Source organism: Phalaenopsis equestris, unplaced genomic scaffold (assembly GCF_001263595.1).
Source record: "Phalaenopsis equestris unplaced genomic scaffold, ASM126359v1 Scaffold215199, whole genome shotgun sequence".
NCBI classification, from domain to species: Eukaryota; Viridiplantae; Streptophyta; class Magnoliopsida; order Asparagales; family Orchidaceae; genus Phalaenopsis; species Phalaenopsis equestris.
Genome location: NW_018233918.1, coordinates 31246 through 39330, shown reverse-complemented (window position 1 = coordinate 39330; position 8085 = coordinate 31246).

Below are 8085 nucleotides of genomic sequence, written 5' to 3'. Positions count from 1 at the left end.
TCTCCTTTTATTAACAAAAAAAAAGAAACATAAATATAGTTATCCAAAGTTAACCCTTAATATCAATGGTCATGTTAAATTTAAAATTTTTAAAATATAGTTAAGTGAAGACAAATAAAATTAAGTTCTCTCTTTTCTTTTTTAAAATAATTTTTCTCCCCCCCAAACTTAAATTTTATTTAAAAAGATTTACATGAAAAACATTAAATATAAAAGAGTGAAAGAAAGCATTAAATAGAGACGTCTTAATTTTTTTTCAAAAAGAAAATTCATACATGTTGAAGATTTTGATTTTTATAAATAAATTCTGAAATATTGCAGGTGCTAATATGAAAAACTACAAAGCTTGAAACATTAAATTTCATATAATAATTAAATTTCACATAATATATAATTAAATTTCACATAATATATATAAAATAAAGAGTTAATTACAATACATTAATACATTTAACAAAGTGCTAAAACTAACAACATAACTAAACTAAATTCTAAAAATGAAAACAATTTTACACATTACATTTTCACATTACAGTTTCACATTACAACATAATAACAGAGTCTCAACAATATTACAAAACAAACAATACAATCACAAAGTACAACACAAATAAATAAATAAATAAAAAGATCACCAGTCATCATCTTCTTCATCATTAATATCTAACTTCTGCTGCTGATATGGAGTATAAATAGGGTGAATAGGGAACTGAGTTGTATGATCACCCCTCAGGTATTTCACTAAAGCATTATCATAAGCAGCATCATATTCAAACTTCTGGTGAATCAGATCATCTGTATGAGCATTTTTGGCCTCCATGTTCTGTATCCTATTATCCATCCTTAAAATATCTCCCTGCTGAAGCATCATCTGGTCCAATAACTCTCTGTTATTGGGGTCACTTGAAGTAGGCTCACTAAACATAGGAGTCCTAGAAGTAGAAGGAATAGAAGGAATATCCCTGGCCTTATCCTGGCCTTATTTCCAGATCTCCAATCAACATAGGACTCATAAGTCTTAATGTTTGCAGGCCCAATCGGTCCTTGAGGCTCAATCCTCTCCGCATCAAGTTTGAAATCAACTCCTGCATGCCCACAAAGTGTATAAATGAGAGCAGGGTGTGCCAATCCACCAGTGGTCTCTCCTAGAGCAATAGATCGAGTGTTCATATAAATGATAGAGCCGACATTTATATCCATCACTTGCTGAATACAGTAGTTCAGGATGGCTCTATCCTTCGTTACTTCATTATGATGGTCTATTGGAATCATCCTCCCAGAAATAAAATAATACCAGGCCTTAGATACTACATTTAACATAGAAAGGGAAAAGTTGACTTTAAATCCATTCCTTACTTTCCAAGCCTCTTTCTCACCATTCAGAAAAGAAATAACCTCATTTAAGGCCTCATTTGTAGCAGAAAAGGAATGTTACTGACATCTATAAACATCTTCTACCTGATAAAACTCATTTATTTTTCTTGGAGTAAACTCCACCTTTTGTCCTCGAACAATAACAAAATCATCAGAAGCCTCTGAAAAGTTGGCATAAAATTCCATAACTATCCCAACTATCACATCGACAGTAAATAGCATAAGTTTTCCCACTGCTGAGCGATAATCAATCATTCAACTTCTCCTGTCGGATTTTTGAAACCTCGATCCAAAATCACTTTCTTATTTTCTTGAAGACTATAAAATCAAGCACTAGCTTTAAAGCTAACAAACTTTTGCTCGTCATATTCTATTTTTCTTTTGCTAGGTCTAGGTGCTATAGGAAATCAAGAAAAAATTGATAAAAATCTGAATAAATTCCAATATTCCAAAAATTAAAATGTAAAGCACCTTAAACTTAAATCCACTAAGTAAAATTTTTTCACCAAATCATTTTCTTAAAATCTCTCACCAAATCATTTTCTCAAAATCTCTCGAAAAAATAAAACTTTCAGATCCAGGCAATGTGAGAAAATATCTTTGGTGAAAATAAAAAAATTTTACTTTGAAGTGTAGCTCTTACCTAGAGAAAATAAAATCCTAAGTTCCTTTGCCTTTAAATCTCCTCAAATCTGCCCAAAATCAAGCCCTAGGTGTGAAAACCAAAAGTTGAAGGTGACTTTAGAGGTAAAAATGGAGGGTTTATGGTGAAAATCACGAATTAAAGGGTTATTACTGCTCTCGGGTTGAAGGCACGTCGGGCGCTGATGGCTCGAAATTCACTATTTTGATTTTTTTCAAACTTTTAATTTCCTAAATCCACACAATTACATCAAATACATAAATATTCTTAAGAAAGTAGAGAATCCAAAGTCTTCAGTCATTCTGCTTCATCTTCAATGCTTTCACCTCCTCTAATATCTCCCATGGATTGATAATGAACATATAGGATGTAGAAGGATCGGTACGGGAATTGATCTATCGAATTTTCTTCGATCCACCTATTTTCCTTAAACATCTGAAATAATCCTGCTTCAAAAGTTCCAGTATGATCAAAATTTTCTTTCATTCTCCAATCAAGGTGATTAAAAAGGTACTTAAGATCTCCCACTGCATTAATAATACTCTGAAGTTCCCTTTCAATTTTATTCAATTACTTTTCCAAAGGAAGCGAACTTCCTACTGCTGGTGGTATTAATGGAGTTGAAGCTTGTAAAGAATGATCCATAATAACATTTAGTGCATTATTTACATTACCAACATTCTGATCATCAATAGGGATCATGGGCTCCCATGGTAGTAAAACTTAAAACTTTTTCCCATTCCCAACTTTCATTTGGCACTTGGGATTGACTGCAAATCAGAAAAATTGTAGAAGGATGCCCAAGTCCATAAATTAGCCCATTCATAATGATAGTCATAATAGTTTAAATTTGATTGATCTTATATCAATAGGTTTTTCCATTTAAATACAGTAGTTAAAAATAAAACTTTCCTTGGTGACTCTACTAAGCTTCATAGTAGGGAGTAATTTTGCACAAATAATGAAATTCTACTGCTTCAAAAGCTTGAAATTCTACTGCTTCAAAATTGGATTAAGTGATGAAGCAGGAAAACTAATATATCCTTCATCTCATACTTCCCACATATCACTTTCATTCATCAGAAAATTATAAAGATCTTGCATCAAATCTCACGTAGGAATGAAATTCTTATAACGACAGATTGGAATATTTTATATCATATACAATTCTTTAATCCTCCAGGAGTAAATGGTACAGTCTCACCTCATACGAAGATAACTCCTTGGGTAATTTCATGTAGATTTGCATAGAACTCCTTCACTACAGGCACAACAACCCAGCGGTAGTGTAACACAGAACTTCCCATCAGCTTTGAAAAATGATCTTGTCAACCGGAGCACTTGGATTGATCAATCAATGATTAATCCTCTTTCTTTGATTAATCTCTTCTTCATAATAGCTTTATCGTATAATCTTTGTGCGTCAAAACTAATAAACTTTCTTTTATTGAAAACTCCATACCTTGAAGTATTTCTGGAATTTGAAGCCATGGAATCTGAAAATAGAAAGTTTCTTGGCATCCTAGGAAGTTTTTATTACTTTAAAAGCACCTCCCAATGGTTATTATGGAGTGAATTCCCGCCAAAGTCCGCCAAAAGTTGTCTGAACCATCAAACCACTCTCAGCGTCATCAGCGCTTCTGATTGGCACTGCCGGCGCCTATTCTGGCGCCGTCGGCTCCAGTTGCCAAAATTTTGCAACTTTCATTTTTCGTTCAATTTAATTTTAACATTTTCTCCAATACCAATATTTGACTAAATTTATAATAAACACAATTGTGTAGGATTATTATCTACTAATATATAAGACACTTATCAAAAAAAATAGTAGTACATTGACATATATGTATGGGTTACCTCCCACAAAACGCTTGGTTTAACGTCGTCAGCCCGACATACCATTTGTTTAGTTGGGTTGACTTAACATTAAAACTTCTTTAAATTGAGGTATGTGCCCTTCATAATAAATTTCTAGATGATGCCCATTAACTTTAAATACCTTTCTAGTGTTAGGATCTTTAATAACAACAGTTCCATAATGATAGACTTTAATAACTTTAAATGGTCATAACCATCTGGATTTTAGTTTTCGTGGAAACAATCTCAATCTTGTATTATATAATAGAACTTCTTGAAATCTCTGCTAGACCGCTAGTCTGAGGATGATAAGAAGTAGAGAATCTATGCATAATATCATATTTCTTAATTAATTTTTTTGATTCTCTTATTCCTAAAATGAGATCCTCCATCAATAATAATTACTCTTGGCATTCCATATCTTGTAAAAACATTTTTAATCAAAAGTTTACAAACACTCCGAGCATCACATCTAGGTACAACAAGAGCTTCAATCCATTTGGACATATAATCAACAACAAGTAATATATATAAGTTTCCAAAGGAAGACATAAATGATCCCATAAAATCTAATCCCCACATACCAATTTCAACTTCTAATGTGTAATTTAGAGGCATTTCATTTCTTCTAGAAATATTTCCTACTCGTTGACATCTATCACATATTTTAATATATTCATTAACATCTTTAAAAATAGTAGGCCAATAAAATCTAGCTTGCAAAATCTTATATGCAGTTCTATTTGTTCCAAAATGTCCTCCAAATTCAGAATCATGGCATCTTTCAATTATCTGTTGAGTTTCTTCATAAGGAACACATCTTCTAGTAATTAGATCTTTACATTGTTTATATAAATATGGGTCATACCAAAAATTGACTTTTGAATCATATATAAATTTATTTAATTATGGATTTTTCATATCAGATGGTAAAATATCACTTACAATATAATTCACTATATCAACATACTAAAGTACATCCATTTCATCAATACTATATAACTGTTCATAAGGGAAATTTTCTAAAATTTCATTTGCAAAATTAGTTAATATTTCTATTTCTATCTTAGACAAATGATCAGCTATTTGATTATCATTTCCCTTTCTATCAATCATGATAAAATCAAACTCTTGCAATAAAGGTATCTATCTAATTAATCTAGGTTTGACATCCGTCTTTTGCATTAAGTATTTAATAGCAGAATGATCTGTATGCACTATACATTTAGTTCCAATTAAATAAGGTCTAAATTTATCAAAGTCATAAACAATAGCTAATAACTCTCTTTCAGTAGTAGTATAATTAATTTGAGCATCATTTAGAGTCTTACTAATAATATATAACTTTAAAAACTTTATCGTGCCTTTGTCCTAATACAACCTTAATAGCATAATCACTAGCATCGCACATTTTTTCAAATGGTTTTCCCTATCAGGTGGTACTATTATCGGTGCAATGACTAATTTTTTCTGTAATAATTCAAATGCTTTTATGCATTCCTCATCAAAATCAAATTTTTTATCTTTTCTAAAAGTTGGCAGAGTGACTTAGTTATTTTTGAAAAATTTTTTATGTAGCGCCTGTAAAAACCAGCATGTCTTAGAAAACTTCTTACCCCTTTAACATTAGTAGGTGGTGGTAATTTTTCTATAGCTTGGATTTCTATAAGATCTACCCCATGCCTTTTTCAAAAATTTTATGCCCAAGCACAATACCTCCTACAACCATAAATTGACATTTTTCTCAATTTAATACTAGGTTGAGTTTTTCACATACTTTCAGAACTTTTTCTAAATTATTAAGACATAACTCAAATGAAGTCCCGAATACAGAAAAATCATCCATAAATACATCCATTCTATGTTCTATAAAATTGCTAAAAATTGACATCATGCATCTTTGAAATGTTGCAGGTGCATTGCATAGTCCAAAATACATTCTACAAAAAACAAATGTTCCATATGGGCTTGTAAATAGTGTTTTCTCTTAATCCTCTGGAGCAATTAGAATTTGATGATAACCGATATATCCATCTAAAGAAACACTTGTTCTCCCCAGCCAATCTATCCAACATTTGGTCTAGAAAGGGTAAGAGAAAGTGATCTTTTATGGTAGCCACGTTTTTTTCTATAGTCAATACAAATTCGCCAACCACTAACTTGTCTTATTGGTATTAATTCATTTTTCTCATTTTCTTCAACAGTCACTCCTCCTTTTTTTGGAACACAATGAATTGGGCTTACCCAAGTACTATCTGAAATAGGATATAAAATTCAAGCATCTAACCATTTTAAAATCTCTTTTTTAACAACTTCTTTCATTATTGGGTTTAATCTTCTCTAAGGATTAGCTTTAGGTTCATATTATTCATCTACCAAAATTCTATGCATGCAAATTGAAGGACTAATTCATTTAATATCTGCTAAAGTTAATCCAAAAGCCTTTTTATACTTGTTCAACATTTCTATCAACTTTTATTCTTGAATTTTAGCTAACTCAGAGATATAATAATAGACAATGTAGATGACTCTCCTAATAATACATACTTTTAATGGGCAGGTAATATCTTTAATTTAAGTTTAGGTGGTTTAATACTTGAAGGAATAAGATCTTTACTATCATTTTCCAACAAGTCTAACATTTCAAATTTGTCTTGAATATAATCCAAATCTTCTCCTTTTATTTCATTTCATTCTCAAAAATTTCTCCTTACTTTAATTTTTCATCACACACATTCTTAAATTGTTCATTACTTAATTAATCAGCTACTTCCATCCTGAAACATTCATTATCTTTTCATTCATTATCTTTTCTATTACCATCCTGAAACATTCATTATCTTTTCTATTACAGGATATTTCATATCTTTTTCTATATTAAATTTTACTTCTTGATCATTAACTCTCATAATTAGTTCTCCTTTTTACACATCTATTATAGCTCTTCCTGTTGCAAGAAATGGTCTCCCTAAAATAATAGGAATCTCTTTATCTTCCTCCACATCCAATACTATAAAGTCTACAAGGAAAATAAATTTATCCACTTTTACAAGTGCATCCTCTATAACTCCTTTTGGATAAGTTATTGATCAATCAGCTAAATGAAGAGTTATCGTAGTAGAGGAAATTTATCCCAAATCTAAACGTTTAAAGATTAACGTTTAAAGCCAAATCTAAACGTTTAAAGATTGATAAGGGCATAAGATTGATAGTCGCTCCTAAATCACATAAAGCTTTTTCATAAAACTTTTCACCAATCACACAACGTATAGTAAAACTACCAGGATCTCTTACTTTTTCCTAAAGTTTTTTTTTGAATAGTAACACTACACTCTTCACTGAATGCAACAGTTTCATGATCTGTAAACTTCCTTTTCTTATTTAGTACATCCTTCATAAATTTCACATAACTTAGCATTTGTTCCAAAGCTTCAATAAAAGGAATATTTATCGTTAATTTCTTAAGGATTTCCAAAAATTTTGTAAATTGTTTATCTTTATTTTTCTACTTCAGTCTTTGAGGAAACAGAGGTCATGGTTTTTCTAAAGGAACTTGTTTTTGTTCATTTTCATGTTGATCATTTTCCATTTCTTCCTTCTCTTCATCAACTTCAGTTTCTTTTTGGATCCTTGTTTCAACTTCTTTTCCACTTCATAATTAAATAGCTTTAATTTGATCTTTATTTTGATATTTTGGATTAACTTCTACAGTACTCAAAAGAATTCCAGAAGGTCTGTTACTAAGTGTAGTAGCAATATGTCCTAATTGATTTTTAATATTTCTAATAGCATCCCCTTGATTTTGTATATGATTTCCAATATTCAACATCACTTCTTCCATCGTCAACTTCTTTTCCTTAGCTTGTGGGATAGGATTAGAATTAAATCCTGGAGAATATTAAGGTTGAAAATTAGGATTTCCATGATTATTCAAATTTCTGGATGGATTCACCGGATTGTTATAATTATCCCAACTAAAATTTGGGTGATTTTTCCATCCAGGGTTAAAATAGTTAGAATAGGGATTGTTATTTTGATTATTTATAGCGTTTAAAGTTTTATAAGATGGTTGAGTATCAATAATCTGTCCTAGTGAATTTTCCTCTAATACTGGGGGTATTTGAGAATAATTCACTCCTATTTGATCAATCTTTTTAGAAATAGCAGCAATTCAAGATGTCAAAATAGACATTGCATCAGAATCATGAATA